At 41.5% G+C, this 16,719-nt stretch overlaps 1 protein-coding gene across 6 annotated transcripts in view; it reads right to left on the reverse strand.

Annotated features, from left to right (window-relative positions):
• Stard13 (StAR related lipid transfer domain containing 13) overlaps positions 1–16,719 on the reverse strand; it is a 388,106-nt gene that overhangs the window by 317,288 nt on the left and 54,099 nt on the right. For 2 of the 6 annotated variants that reach the window (XM_085685254.2, XM_085685251.2), the window contains exon 2: positions 14,863–14,932. The exons of 1 other annotated variant lie outside the window; for it this stretch is intronic. The gene's annotated coding sequence lies outside the window, so the exon portion shown is untranslated. Of the gene's footprint in view, positions 1–14,824; positions 14,933–15,060; positions 15,085–16,719 lie in introns of those variants that run through there. 3 more of the 6 variants (XM_085685253.2, XM_085685250.2, XM_087902811.1) reach the window with 2 other exon arrangements.

The following is a 16,719-nucleotide window of genomic DNA, read 5'->3' on the forward strand; positions in this document are numbered from 1 at the left end:
TATGTTAGCCACACTCCAAGGCAGGCTCCACGCCCAGTAGTTGGCCAACACAAGATTGTGTGTGTGTGTGTGTGTGTGTGTTTCGAGCACATCATTGTTTTATTATTTTTTGTATTTGTTTTTTGTTTAAAACCTTTCTTTCAGAGAGGGGCGGGGATGAAGGTAGGTGGGTAAAGAGGTGAGGGATGAAAAAAATGATAAAAATAAGTTTTATTAAAAGAAGGAATATTGGTTTTAGGTAAATCACTGACATCATGGACCTCTGAAATTCCTAAACGTGTTTACCAGAGGCTGAGGACAGGAGGGAAAACCGGGGCTTTGGCACACTGTCTCTTTGCCTGAAGTAAAAGGAGGACACTGAGTCACCTGGCTTTTACTTTCTGCAGCACATGTCCGTAGTCCCCTGATACAGCTAAACCCCAAACAAAGCCCACACACTCTGATGAGTTCTGCCCATCTACTTAAACATAGGCTGTGAACAGACACTGCCAACGTGGGGAAGGGGCGGGATTTCCCCTTGGCAGCTTTCCCTCAACCAACTGCTCTGGGCAAGGGCAGAATACCGATATCCTGACGGAAACAAACCGTAAAACTCAAACTAAGTGCTTTAAGAGGCCGAAGCAGATACTTCTCCCAGTCCTCAGGAGGTATTGCTAGTTGCCACGAATGGCCTCTACTCGAGTGGGCAGACACGGGTTCAGATGAACTCAGAGGGCGTGTCGACACATCGCTAACTTCCCAGAGATTGCCAGAAACCGAATTTACAGCCAGAACGCAAGCCCCGTGGGTGGGAAGCAGCAAGATAAACAAACAAAAACCAACTACGACATCACTTCCATTTCCGCCCGGCCGGGCCAGGGAACGATCAAAGATGGAGAAAGAGGTACAGCCCTCCCGCACCAACGCCCTTCTAGTGCGCAGGCGCCGGCGGAGGCCCCGCCCTTCGCGCTCCCGCCAAGACTAGGCGCGCGCGCCGGCCGCCAGAGCCTCCGAGGCACCGCCTCGCTCTTCCGCCCCGAGGCCCCGTGTTCGCAGCCCGGTTCCGGTTGTAGCCCCGCCCTCTCGCGGGAACGTGCCAGAAGGTTTGCTGTCCGGAACGGGAGGCTGGCTCCAGCGCGCACTTCCGGTGGCGTCTTTTTCCGTGTCCCCTGAGGCCCAGGCTCTCGCTCTCGGTGCGGCAGCGCCATCTGGCGCCGGGTGTCCCTGCGCCCCCGGAGGCACGCTGCCTCCCTGCAGAACCTTCCAGAGCCGCCGCGGCCCGGGTCGGAGGGCGGGGCCTGAGACTCCGCCCCCGCCGAGGCCGCGCGCGCGGGAAGGATTTTGCGGTTACTCTGAACGGAAACAGTTGGAGTCCTGATGTGGAACGGACCTCAAGAGGCAGGAAGTCGGTTTTTCCCCGTGATTTCAAGCCCTAGTAACACAGTTCCCGTTTCCTTTTGTTCTGCTTTCTGGTTCCTCATTTCCGGCCGCAGGCTGTGTACGTTGTGCTTCGGTTCAATCTGAGTGGACCGCGGTCCTCCATTTTTCGTTTCGCGGAGAGATGGCTCAACTTGATTAGCCTGTGCCGTAAAAAGCTTTTGCTTCCTTCCGGCTACTAAGTGGGTGCTGCGAGAACCGAGCAAAATTGGGGGTTGAAAATTAGAAAAATAGAAGTTTTAAAACAAGACAGTCTCACCAGGTTTAGCTCAGAAATGTGGAATATGCTCTATGATTGCATGACGTATTTTCCTCAGATAAAGGGAAAGGTTTCCCCTAAAGTTAGAAAATAAACATAAAATTTCTCTTTTAAGAATCCGTCTGAAAATCCAGATTTCCTAGACTTGAAGCTGTTGTTTCAGTGTTGTATATTAAGATGCACCGTGCAAATTGGTGACATGTCCCTTAGAAGTTAGATATTCGTGCTCACTTGTCCCTGGGCATTTTTTTGTACATTAAAAATTGTTTTTCCTGCTTGGACAAGCATTCGAATTCAGAAGGCTTTTAAGAAGGCTGTTTTGTAGTTTATAACTGCGAAGGGCGATGTGGAAGAAGAGCTGGGTGGTTTAAGGTTGCACATTGGAATATTTTAGAGTCCAGAATGGCTGTGTTGAGAGCGCTCTTGCTCTTGCTGGTAATGATATATTGACACAGAAACCTGACAAATTAATAGCCTTTCCACCTGGTGCCACGGAAGTAAACCAAGCTCTAAAACTGTGAAGTTTGCACAAACATTCACACATTAGGAAAATCAGTTCATATAAATATACTCTGTCATAGAGGGTGCTGTAATACCGGGCATACTAAATATTTCAATTATGATGATGTCATTTCTTTTCTCCTCTGATTCTTAAAAATCAGGGAAAACTCAGAAAGGACAAAATTGTTTCAACGGACATGTTTTAATTTTTACTTTCTGCAAGGTAATTTTCTAAAACCCCTCTCCTTTTGTAACTGGTAATTCCTTATTTCACCAAATCATTGCCCCTTACCCTTACTATGTAATTTAAAATGTACACAGTACTTTTGTTTGTAGAGTGTAAGCTTGCTGAGGTTTGCATTCTGAGTTTGACAATGGCATTTGACCCTAACCTATCAATAAAATGTCCTGCTTTCTCTAATTTTTCCATTTGACCCCAATAGAAATATTCCTTTGTGTTCATAGCTGATGTTATTCCTAAAAGTGATTTGTTTCTTATAACAATAATAAAAAATTAGGCTGTTTACTGAAGTGTGAGTAACTACTACAGAGATCATGCTCCCTTTATGTACAAGTTAGTATATCTAACTATGAAGACAGCTGACATAAGGAGCTATGCAATTACTCAGTAGGACTTCCATTAAAAGGAACTGGAGAGATGGCTCAGTGGTTAAGAACTCTGGCTGCTCTTGCAGAAGACCTGAGTTCAATTTCCAGCACCCACATGGCAGCTTACAACTGTAACTCCAGTTTCAGGGGATCTAACGACACTTCTGGCATCCAATAACGCCAAGTGTGCACATGGTGTACAGACATACATGCAGGCAAAACACTCATACATTAAAAAAATTTAAATTGGCTATTCTAATCCCATTGTTTTTACCCATTAAACATGAAAAAATGTCAGTTCAGGGGTCCCTCCCTACCTCCCTCTAACCTGAATGAGTCTCCATTTGAAGGGATAGAGGGAGGTAGCAGGGGAGAGCATAGGATTTACCTTGTGTTCAGGTAACTATTAACAACTGTTTACACTACTGAAAGAAAAACATACATTCTGGTCTTCATTTTAAACCTACTTTGTATCACTAGTAATACTGTTTTGCTCTATTTTGAGGTCTTTATTATATTTGTTGGTTAAATTTTATTGACTATGACTAACAACATTGCCTTTTATCCTGGACATTTTTTTTTTCAGTAGGCATTACTGTGGAATAATCCTTCTGTGCACTGTGAATATGTCTTACCCTCATTGGTTAATAAAGAACTGACAGGCCAGTAGTCAGGTAGGAAGTATAGGCAGGGCAGCCAAACTGAGAGTGCTGGGAGGAACAAGGGCAGAGTCAGTGGAGTCTCCAGGAGACACAGAGGGAGCCAGACATGCTGGAGGAGAGGTAATTCCACAGGCTACAGAATAATACATAGATGAATAGGAATGGGCTAATTTAGATTGTAATACCTAGTTAGTAATAAGTCTGAGCTAAGCTGGACAGTGGTGGCACATGCCTTTCATCCCAGCACTTGGGAGGCAGAGGCAAGCAGATCTCTGTGAGTTCGAGGCCAGCCTGGTCTACAAGAGCTAGCTCCAGGACAGGCTCCAAAGCTACAGAGAAACCCTGGCTCGAAAAACCAAAACCAAAACCAAAACCAAACAAATAAGTCTGAGCTATTGACTGAGCATTTATAATTAATATTGAGTCTCTATGTTGGTTATTTTGGAACTGACGGGTGGAAAGGAGAACTCCACCTACAAGGCATTATATGAAATGATATTAAAACTTACTTTCTATATTGTTTGATGATATTTGACACAATAGAACTTCTTCATTAAACTTTCTTCAAACTGAAATTCCTAGGCTAAGTGTGGTGGCACACCTGCAATCTGAGCATTCAGGAGGAAGAGGCAGGAGGATCATGTTTCCAAAAACATTTTTAAAAGTTATTTATATTATTGATTTCTATTGGTTCAATATTTCTTTAATTCATGTTCCCTAAACTTTCCAAAACATAAATGAATGTGTAATGGACACCTATAGACAGAAGTATTTTTTCAAGAAAAATTGAAAAGTTGATTCACAATGTCATAATGGATCTTTGCTCTGGTCAGTGGTCTGTGCAGCTGTTTAGATTTTTGTTTTAGGTGACAATGACCATATTCACGTGTGACTCAGACTGTGGAACAGATTATATATATATATATATATATAATATATATAAAGTTCTACTATTTTGTTGCTTCTAGTAGACTCTGTAGCTGCATGCTGCATAATAATGTGTCCAATGGCTCTCAGGCTTTCTAGTCTTTAGCATGATCCATTTTAAAATCTCATTTCAAGCTGTTTTTTGGAAATAAATTTAAATTAATACTGCTGAGTTCACTTTAATGGCTCTTGTCCCCCTGTGGTGAGTTAAATTTATTATTGTGCCTTCAGAATGATCTTTCTTACTCACGATCAGTAGGAGACTCTACACTGTGTGCATTTCAGCATTAGCTGATCTAATTGGATATATGAGTAAATTACAGCCTTTCAGGGGGAGTTGAAGAGGCCAGCCTTGAACTTGTGTCCTCATGTTTCAGCCTCCTGAATGCTGGGATTTCCCAGCATGTGCCTCTGAAGTGGAGCAGGTGGTATGTGTTTTCTGTTTTAAGGCTATCACACGTTAAGATTTCCAAACTTTACATGCATAAAATATCTTGTATGTTCAATAAAATATTAAAATATATTTGTCTTCCAGATTTAGCAGTGGCAGATGCACGGCTGCTTTCTGTTGCGATAATAAACACCACAGGCAAAAAGCTTGGAGAAGAGGGGGTTGATTTCACCTCACACTCCTCTGCTGCGTGAACTGTCATTACCGAGGCCCATCCACTGTAGCTGGCAATTCACCATGTTAAACACCATAGGGACTCAGGAGGTGGCTTGGTAGGGAAGTCATGAGGGCTCAAGCTTGGATCCCTAGGACCCACATAAATGCTAGATGGGCATGGTGACCTACCCGTAATCCAAGAACAAGCTGGGTAGGGACCCAAGCCACATCAGTGATCAGCTTTGATTGATATCCTGCCTCACTGAGCAAGGTAGAAGATTGCCTACAACAGGCTATGGTTCTACATGAAGATACACCCACATACACACTCACACATGTGCCTACACACAGGTAGATTTGTATACACACACATGCACAGTACACAATGAAAATGGAAAAAAATTCAAAATGCATAGTTCATTGCTGATGAGTAATCAGAATAGAATGATAAATTACTCATCTCAGAGAGCCACTGGAGAAATGGCTGCAAACATAAACCTAAGGGATATCCTAAAACAAGAAAGAGAAAGAAGTGGAACTTTGGAGAAATGATTATCAACCATATATAATTCACTCAAGCTTACAGAGCATGTCCTTTTAGTATATTTGTACATTTAATGCCTCAATAAACAAGGTAAACTACTAAATATAAACCCACTGCTACGTATAAAATAAAACGTACTGCTAAAAATCAGTGGGAAGAGAATCACGTTCATTGTAGCACCAGAAGTGTAAACTTTAAAAAATCTTTACAATATCTGTGACTGATATGCTAGCATCAAAACTAGAAAAAAAGCCATTAGCTTGCTTCTGTCAACAGCAACACATACAAGATATAACGACCTACAGCTTCCTTCATAGTTAGTGAAGTTCATGGGAAATCACGATAAATTGTTTCAAATCAACAAAAACCTTTCCAAATTCAGTAAAAGTCTAAATATTCAAAACCTCAACATTTTAAGGGGAAAATAAATGGTCTTTTATAAGCTATATTAGATACTGAATCACACAATGTTTTGTTTCCTTTGAGAAATGTGCTACTATTGTAGCCTAGGCTAGCTCCATCCCCAGCCCCAGCCCCGGAGTCTTCTCCTATGGTCTTCAGAGTGCTGGGATGATAGATGTGCATCATCATCTGAGTCAGAACCTTATTCTTTTAAAGCTTTTTAATTGGCCATGCAGTATGTGACATTTCATGTGGTACAAGAGGGTGTTTGGCACTGCGGTGTAAAACTACAGTAGCTAAAATAATGCCGACACAGGGCGAAAATAGATTGACAAATCTAATAGTTTATACTTTTAAGAATGCTGACATTACAAAATAATTTGACAACCCAGTAATAATTCATCAATTCTGTTGTTTTGGGCTGCAGAAACCTCATGTGGAGTGAGCCAACACTCCTGAGTTTGTCACTGGTGTTCCAAGGATAGTCCGTGCTCCCTGTTCTTCACACAGCTGCACACAGTAATGAATTCTACTTACAAAGAAGACATCAAATCTGGGGCAGCATTAGTTATTAATTCTAAACATTTTCCTTCTAATGTAACCTTAGTTTAAATTCTTCAGTCTTGATTTTTTAAGAAGTCATATGGTCTTTATATAGAGTGTTGAAAGGCAAGATGTTGTATAAAACACTAAAGGGTAAAGATTCCACAGATAAGAGACAGTGTTTAAGAGAAAGGGGACTGAACGTACTTGTGTTTTTCTTCTTCCTGCAGAACCTAGGGTAGCAAACACACGGCCAGTGCCATGTGGAAGGAGGAGGCATAATCAGTCTTGCAAACCATGGGCCACTGTAGAGAGCTCTTTTGTGCATCCTAATATTACTGCAAGTGAATTTGAACAGGTCGTGGCTGAGATATCCCAGGGAAAAATCCATTTCTTTTGACCCCACCTTAACAGCTCCTGTGAAGAACACATGCTGCGTACCATTTAAAAATTCCTGGGCTGGAGAGGTGACACAGTGGTTAAGAGCATGACTGCTCTTGTAGGAGAAACTGGTTCAGTTCCCGGCACCCAAGTAGCAGCTCACAAGTGTTTGTAACACTTGTGTCAAAAAAAACCCCAGTGCCCTATTCTGGCCTCCACTGGTACTGCATGCACACGGTACACATCCATGCAGGCAAAACACCCATGAACAAAAAAACAAACATTCTGAAGACATTGCCCATTTTTAATCTAAAAGTGCTTCAGCATCTATAGTACCAGGTAGGTCTCTGTGTTTTGTTAAACTGGGGGGGGGGGGGCTTGGCGGATGCACAGAAGCCAAAGACCCTTAAATATGGACTCTCCTTTTTTTCCATGTCTTTATTCTGCAGTCAGCTGACAATAGCTAGTTTTATAACTTTTGGACTGGTAGCTTGTTATTCACACTTCTGTGTAGGTATTAATAATCTTTAAGTGGTGGTGTTTCTCTCAGAAGCTGGTCTCATCAGCATTGCATCAGAACACGCATAAAAACTCACTTCCCACATTGCGTTTCTAGTTTGAGTTTGCTAGAAAAGCATGTAAGCCTGTAAAGTTGGTAAGTAGAGAACTAGGGAGGGCCTGCTGCTGAGAGTTTCTAGCAGATAGAGGCTAGCTGGACATGAAGCTGAAAGCCCTGGGGGCTGGGGCTGCAGCTCAGTGGAAGACTGAAGGCTTCGCACCAGTGAGTCCCTGGCTTTGGTCCCCAACACGGAAGGGGGAAAGACCCGAATGCTACAACAAAGACACAATGTTGTTAGTGTTATTCTAGAGTTTAAAACCTTTGCAGATGACATGGGCACTGGGGTAGTGGGGAGTCAGGCAGACAAAGTGCGAACCTGAATTCCTTACTACTGTTCCTCATGCAAGTATTCCCCAAGAGGATCTTCTTTCCTGTGGTTGATAGTACAGGAATCCCATGCTCACTGTAGAAATACTCTATTTCCTAGTTGCCTTACTTAAAAGTGTTCTTTCTTCCTATCACATGTCTTGGCCCTTTAGATGTATATTACAAATACATTGGAAATCGGGTTTTATATACTCATGCCAAGCTACCTTCCTGAAATTCATTATTGTCCTCTGCCAGTGCATGTTGTTTAATACCACAAAAAGCCATGCATAATTTCAGGCCACTCTCTACGTCCTGCTAAATTAGTGTTATTTGAGAGCACCTTGTTAATCCCAGCGATCCCAAATGTATGAAACGTGTCCCACTGGAACTCTTCTGCTACCACACAGACAGTTTTAGAGCATTAGTCAGACAGTTTCAAAAGGTGTCATCATCTGTCAAAACCCCACCCTGGGGCCATTATTGCACCACGTACTATGACTAATATACTGTCATTCCTTTCTGCTTAAACCACAACCACTTTTGAAACTAACACTTCCAGATTTCTCCGTCAGCCTTATAGAATTTTTTTTTCTTTTCAACTTTAATAGCCTGTTACATCCACTTTAAGTTTTTCAAACTGTGCATAGCTCTGATAACATTCCCATTGCCACCTGAGGTTAGGAGATGAGTTATATTTAATGTTTAATTTTGAACCTCATATAATTCCTCCTTTTTTCCAGATCCTGAAGGCACATGTATTTTTTTTTTATTAATGGAAAATAAGTCTTAACATCTAATGATAGCCAATCAGAAGGGAGCATTTGCCAACCTTCTTATATATCCCAGTTCTTCAGATATTCAAGAGGGTACTCTGGTGCCCGATGACTTGGCTGAAATGCAAGAGGAGCCCTCATTGAGCGAGTAAACTGCCATTATAATTCATATAGAAAGATGATAGGGTCTATATTAATTGGGCCTTCTAGCATCTCCTGGATTTTTTTTCCATGTTTTCCTGTCAACCGTCTTCCAATATGGGACAACTGTAGCATTCCCCTGATGAATGACTAGTGTGGCCAAATGAGCCTGCCAGTAGCAGGTGTGGCACAAATCTTACTGGGGTAAGCAATGACTCGAGCCCTTCCTTGGCTAGAGAGATTCAGCTGCATGGGTAGACGTTATGTTCACCAACCTTGGGATGAATCTAGAGCACCACTCCTACTATATGAACATTGTTACTAAGATATATCTCCAGCCTCTTTAGACTGGATAATTTTATATCATTGACAGAAGCTAAAATCATCTGAGAGGAGGAAACCTCAATTATGAAAATGCCTCCATAAGAATGAGGCTGTAGAACATTTTCTTATTCAGTGGTTGATGAGGGAGGGCCCAGCCCATTGTGGATGGTTCTATCCCAGGGCTGGAACTATAAGAAAGTAGGCTGAGCAATTCATGCTGAGCAAGCCAGTAAGCAACACCCACCCCTCCATGACCTCTGTGTCAGTTTCTGCCTCCAGGTTCATTCCCTGATCGAGTTCCTGTTTTGACTTCCTTTGATGATGAACTGTGATGTGGAAGTGTTAGTTGAAAATAACCCTCTCTCTCCAAGTGTTTCATCACAGCAATAGCAATCCTAAAATACTTTTTACTTTTTAAATTTTGAGACAATTAGGCTGTTTACACTTAAAGAAACATCAAACGACTTCACTTTTTTTTTCTCACTGTCTGGAATAATCTTTTCCCATTCCCATGTGTCCACTGGAGACAATTTCCCTCAGTCAACTGACTCTTCCTCCATGAAGGTTTGACTCACGCTGAAATAGTCAGTCTGTTTCTTTTAGTGCTTTCTGTATACTTTCAGCATTTCATGCTTATTAATTACATCCAGTTCAAAAGCACACATGCCATTACATTCTTCTAGGTTTAAAATCCTGACCCATTTGTCTTTTTGTACCATAAAATGTCAAGTAAGTTGTCAATATATTTTGAATTAAAAAAAATCTGTAGTAAAACAATGTTAATTTTATGTATGCATTAAGTAAATTCATTTATTAAATGATGTTACTAATTATAAGTAAAATATAAAATACAAGTAATTTTCTAGCGTAATAGTTTGGAGGTGGAAGGAAAAAGAAAATCACTGGGAAAACCAAGATAAAGTTAGGTTTGGTAGCTCCTGCTTGAGGAGGTCGGACTATGGTGGGAAGACACTGATAAGAATGCTTTCCATCTTAGCCCATTTTTATAGCTTTGCTGTTTTTGCTTGATAAAATTGGAAAATCAATAAACCATGGGTTTTTTGATCTTTGAAATAAATGGAACTGGAGTTATAGATGGCTGTGAGCCATCATGTGGGACCTCTGGGAGAGCAGCCAGACAGTTTTTTCCATTCATCCTTAAGTTCTCCATCACTGTCACCTTCTTTGGAAAGACTTCCCAGGCCTTTGTGTGACTAAAAATACTTGTATCTGTTAGAGACTTTCTCACAGCATTTGTTCTAGCTCACATCCTCCAGATGCCAGAGTCTCTGAGATGGCATCCATTGTTATACAGATCCACTTCTGGGATTTGTGAAGAACCCTTTCATCAACCATACCATATGGAAATCACCACATCCTAGGAGCTTCTAAGGTTGCTCTCAAGTGCAGATCTGTGGAACTTGCATACACATATCATGCCCTAGGGAAGAGGTTCTCAACCTTCCTAATGCTGTGACCCTTTAACACAGTTCCTCATGTTGTGGTGACCCCAACCATAAAATTATCTTTGTTGTTATTTTGTAACTGTAATTTCACTACTGTTACAAATTGTAATGAAAATATCTGTGCTTTCTGATGGCCTTAGTGTAATGGTCTGTCATGTCCCTTTAAGAGACAAGCCCCGCCCACTCCCTCTTTGCTGAGGCAGGCAGATCTTTCTTCCTCCTTGCAGCCTGAGTCTCTTCCTTTTCCATCTCCCTTTCGAAGAGGCAGTGTCTGCTTCTCCCTACTTCTCTCCTTCCACCTTCTCTCTCTCTCTCTCTCTCTCTCTCTCTCTCTCTCTCTCTCTCTCTCTCTGCTCTTCTCCTCCCCTTTCCCTTCCATAACCCACTTAATAAATATCCAACCTCACTCTTCATGGTGTGGCTTCCAGCCCAGGATCAGCCACCTTTGGAGACCTGCAGCGTGGTGTGCCCATCTGTCTGTTTCTCCTTGTGGCCTGCTGCAGCCACTCGGGGAACTGTGCCTTCCCTGTCTGGGTCTGGCTGCTCTCAGGACCCACTGTTTGCTGCCTGCCATCACATGGCCCACTGCTGCCGCTCGGAGACCTGCAGTGTTTCTGCTGCTGCAGCTGCTGGGGATCTGCAGCATTTTACTTTTACCATTACACTTAGGTAACCCTGCAAAAGGGTCCTTCAACTCCCAAAGGGCTCACAGCCCACAGGCTGAGAACCTGGTGAGTAGTGACATCTCATCATGCTCCCACAAAATTTGTTAGAGGTGTGAGGAATTTTCCAGGTAAGAGGATACCACAGTGCCGATAGGACATCTTCCACACAGCTGAGAGTAGCACAGACTGGATAAAAATAAAACAGCATGAAAGACTCGACTTATGTATAATGTACCTAGGCTTATGGTAAAATCCTGACTACAATCTGAAGGAAGTTTGTGAGCCCAGCTCTGTTGGAAGGCCCTTGTACAAGCACTCAGTGATTTTAATGTCTTAATGCTTTAATACTTGGTATACACCTGATATCTGATGGTAGCTAGATGAACTGATGTTTAGAATACTCTCTTCAAGTTCTACTATTCGAAAAACACAGCATCTAGCAATTCTTTTTAGGATTTCACATTTTTTTCTTTTGGATTTCACATTTTTTAAAAGGCCCTTTGAGCTTACTTTTTATCACTTAAACTGAACCACAGCCCTAATTAGTATGCAGGAATTCTTTCTGTATCTTGGCGGTGGAAATGATTCTTGATTAGCTAAGTATAAGCTATAGACTTAGTATAAGATAATTGTTCTGCATAGTCCTGGGACTAAGAGTAAACTGAGCCAAATCCATCTACTTTATACTTTTTCACAACAGCCATAGCCACAAAGCTTTTACCTTAAAGAAAACTTGCTGCCAAGCCAGCGCCTGTTCTAAAACCTTTTTTTCTTAGTTATAAATATCACAGCATAAAACACCAGTGCATGTTTGCACCGTCACTTTTCAGACTTGAGACTTGTGAGTGTTTAAAGCTAAAGTAGTCTGTATTTTCTTCTGGGAACTTTACCTGAATAAAGAAAAACGAAGGAACTTGCCAGTGTCACTTAGTTTTTCCTATGACGCAAAAATCTATCCAGTAACCAGAATTAGTGCGGATAAATGAGCTTTGGAGTAGAGAGCCCTAAATGAATGCACACAGGCACAGTCAGCTGGTTGCTGATAAAAATAATGAAGGAAGATGAATGGAAAAGGAGAACCTTTCTAACAGATATCTCCAGAGCGATTGAATGCCTATGAAAACAGTCTACAGTCGACAGACCTTGCATTATTCACCAAAGTAACCAAGGAAGAATTACAAATTAAAAAAAAAAAACAAATCTACAACTCCTAGAAGAATACTTAGGAGATCTAAGTAACCTTGGCATGCTGGTTGTCTTTTTGTCAATTTGACACAAACCCAGACATACCAGCAAGAAGAAATCTTAACTGAAAAAAGGCCTCCATCAGATTGCCCTGTAGGCAAGTCTGTGGGGGTGCATTTTCTTGATTAATGGCAGTCCAACCCACTGTGCTACCCTTTGGCAGGTGGTGTAAAATGTGTGTCTGATGTAGGACTGGTATTCACAATGTACAGTGGACACTTAAAACTCATTAATAAGAACAAAACCAAGTAAAGTGGTCCAAAACCCTTGACAGATTCCTTTTCAAGGAAGATGTAAGTGGCCACTAAACAAATAAATTAAAAAATGTCATCTTTCATTATGGGATATCAAATAGAAACGAGGAGACACCATTGCATGCCTGTTGGAATGACTGAGGTGTACCCTAGGATCTGACACCAGACACGGAAGTTGTGGTGGCCCAAAGAGGCCAAAGGTCGGAGAGTTTGGGACTTGGTTTTTAGCTTGAGATTATTTTGATTCTAAGGCAAACAAAGGTCCCACCTAATTATAAATCAGAGTTCTGCTCTCTCAAGGCTGTTGTCACCAGGTGTGGCTAGATGCCAGATCTCATGCTCCTGAAATGGGAAGTAGTTGGTTCCTACCTAAAACAAAAGTCTAAGGATCCAACTAAGTTCCAGTTTCCTTTAAGAAAATAATTTGGGATTCCACCCAGGGAGTGGTTTGCCTATAGACTGTTTGGTCTAAAATGTGAGTCTAGGGTGTGAGCGATGACTGTAACCCCCGACTTTCAGTTTGTATGTTAATGCAGTCTTTTGTTTTACTCCTACATTTTGGGATCAGGGGAATATTAACCAGTTGGAAATTAAACACGGGTGAAATTTCAGAACTCACTGAAAAATTTCAGAACTCACTGAAAAATTCCCTCCCAATACTATCCTCTGTGTTTCTGCATTTTATTTTCATTCACATCTTCATAATTCTTTACTATATTTCTAAATTCTCACACCTCCAATCTGGAAGAAGGTATTTTTGCCGAGGCTGGCCCCGACAAGAAGTCTAACAGGAAATGTACACCCAGGTTCACAGCAACTATCTTTGTACCAGCTGAAAGATGAAAATAACTGTTTTCTGCTGACAGATGAATGGACAAATGGTGAAACAAATCCACAAAGTGGATTCATTCATTCATTCATTCATTTATTCAACTGTAGAAAGGGAAGAAATTCTGCCATGTTGTGGCCTAGAAGAATCTTGAAGGCATTTTGTTAAGTAAGATAAGCCATGTAAATTAATCTTAAGGACAAAACCAAACAGACAAAAAAGGGCGGGGGGAGCTGGAGAGGTGGCTCAGCATTTAAGAGCACTGGCTGCTCTTGCAGAAGACCTTTTGACTTCCAGCACCCAGATGGCAGCTCACAGCCATCTGCAATTCCAGTTCCAGGGGATCTGGTGCCCTCTTCTATATGCCTTGGTTACTGCATGTGCATGGTGCACAGGCTTACATTCAGGTAGAACTCTCACATGCATAAATTAAAAACCATTATAGTCAGGCATAAAAGGAAAATACTGAATTATGACGCATCCAGGTATATGAAGTACCTAAAGACATCAAATTCATAGCGACAGAATAGAGAGACAGTTGCCAGGGCACAGATGACAAACAGTAATGTAGTTTCAGTTTGGAAGCATGAAAGTCTCTGCAGATGGTGGTAGTGATAGAGATAACACTGTGAATGTGCTCAGTGCTACCGAATTGTACACTTACAAATCGATGAACAGAAGTTTTACAGTTTAGGACAGCTGGAAATGCCCAGATAGATTTGTATGTTAAACTAAACCTCTGTGTTTTGAGGATGCAGAATCCAGCAACATGAGGCATTATGCCTCTGTTAAGAACTACTTGATAAGACAGAGCCACCCAAATCCAAGGTCTTCTATATTGCAGAATCACCGCCCTGCCCTGAGCTGCTCTGATTCATGCATTTCTGTAAAAGTCCCAAGATGTCCCTGATCCCACGTGTCTGTACATCCATATCCCCTCTCTGGCAGTATTTGATATCTTGACAAAAAGACCTTAGAAAGAGGTGGGGATGGCTAATCTTCCAACAAAAACATTACCAGGTTTCCAGTTCTCAGTTCTGAGTTGTGTGCAGCTGATGAATATTCTCAGATATGCTGACATAGTTTGGCAGGTGTGTAAGGTGTCTTGACCCAACATGCCAACTCAGTGAAGAGATCCGATGTTTAATAGTCACTGGACCATCAAGTTTATCTTTTCCCACCATGTTAATTCCTTGCTAAACCAGGTGTCTAAAATTACAAGGTTGTTTTGACTTAGGGGCCACCATCGGCTTAAGACCCTGATATGTGACTCCTAGTCCCCATAGACACTAGCCCCATAGGACTGCCCCACATACCAACCCCCATTCTTCCCTGTGTAAAACCTTACCGACAGGAGTTCTCACTTGAGACTTCTGAAAGACGTACAGGGTAGTAGTGTGCCAACAGTAGCCTTCTGTAAGTCCTGCTGTTTGGTCAGTTTTCTCAGAGTTTCATTCTATAAAGAATTTATAGAATTAAAAATTAAAATTAATCAAATTAAAAATTTAATCAAATTAAATTTAATCAAATTAAAATTTAATCAAATTAAAAATTTGAAGCCTAAGGGCTTCATGCAACTATTACCAGATCTACTCTATGAGTTCTATGAAACCTTCCACATTTTAGGGGTCAGGCATTTCTTTACTCATATTGACTGAAGTTCCAACATCATCCTGAAAGATGGAAACAATTAGATTCATTTTGAAGACTAAGAAACAAATATTCAAAGTGGCAACAGTTTTTAATCCAATTTCTTCTTTACCCCAGGTTGTGATTACTCACAGATCCTGCTCATAGTTGGCTCTTAAATGTTCCTTGAGGATTTCAACTCCAGATCAGCATTCAGAACCTCCCTCTGTCTACCCTGATGCTCTGCACACTTTGACATATGCAGGACACAGTTGAGAATCTTACAACACAGGTTGTGATTCACAGGCCAGAAATGGAACTGGAGGTTCTGCATATTTAACAGTCTCCCAGATGTTGCCAAGCGGCCGATCTATAGACAGCAGTGTAGGAAGCAACGTTCTAAAGCCGTGCTTTGCATATGGTATCCTCAAGCAACACAAGGATTAAGCACTTGAAATAAATTAGTTTCAGTTGCTTCAAGCATAAAACACACATCAGATTTTGAAATCTTAGCCTAAAACAGAAGAATATGAAATATAATTTTTATATTGAGTGCATGCTGAAATGATAGTTTAAATTTGTGGATTTGAAAAAAAAAAACCTTGTTTTTTATCACCCACACCAGGCCCAATCTTTCTGCCTGCTGCTTGTGGATCAAATGTGAGCGTTCAGCTACCGCTACACTGCTATCCCTGCTTGCCTGCCTGCTGCCATGCTCCCTGATGTGGTGATAATGGACTCACCCTCTGAAACTGTAAGCAAGCCCCCAGTTCAATGCTTTCTTTTATAAGTTGCCTTGGTCATGGTGTCCCATCCTTGCAATAGAAAAGCGACTAAGACAAATATGTTCAGTAATTATACAAGTTGTTTTTTTTTTAAATGCACTTTGAAAAATAAACATGAGGGGGTTTACAGCTGTATTCTTGTTTGCTTTTCGGTTGTTTTAATAAAAGCCAAAACCAAAAGCAACTTAGGGAGGAAAGAGTTCATGTGGCGTACACTTCCACATCATAATCTGTGATTGAGGGAAGACAGGGCAGGAAATTAAAGGAGTAACCTAGAGACAGGAACCATGGAAGAATGCTGCTTTCTGGCCTGTTCTCTGTGGCTTGCATTATTATACAGTGAGGGACCACATGCGCAGGGAATGGTGCTATCTTCATCAATCAACAGTCGAGACCATTGCCCACAGACATGACAGCAAACCAGACTGGTGTTAGCAATCCCTAGTTGACTCTCTCTTTTCAGGTGACTATTGGCTGCATCAAGATGGAAATAAAGCTAACCAGGATTAACAATACAGTTTTACATGTTTACTTTCCCCTCTGTCAAGTAGTTATAGAAAACTTAAATAAGCTGTGCAGTTCATGCTGTGCTTTCCTTGGACAGTGTTTTCCTAGCGGAACTTCCTGAATCCTCTCTACCAGTTATCATTCAAGATACTTCATCTGTGCTGCTAAAGGTCCCGTTGAGAACTTGTCTGGGTAGGGAGTGCCTGAAAACCTCCACTTCGCCATTCCTGGTTGTTTGTTATTCTCCTTGTAGATGAGTCCATAGAAAAGCGTCTATTAATAGATTCTCGGGGATGAGCACCACATAATTTTGAGCCCTAAA

Source organism: Myodes glareolus, chromosome 2, assembly GCF_982192425.1.
Source record: "Myodes glareolus chromosome 2, mMyoGla1.1, whole genome shotgun sequence".
Classification (NCBI taxonomy): domain Eukaryota; kingdom Metazoa; phylum Chordata; class Mammalia; order Rodentia; family Cricetidae; genus Myodes; species Myodes glareolus.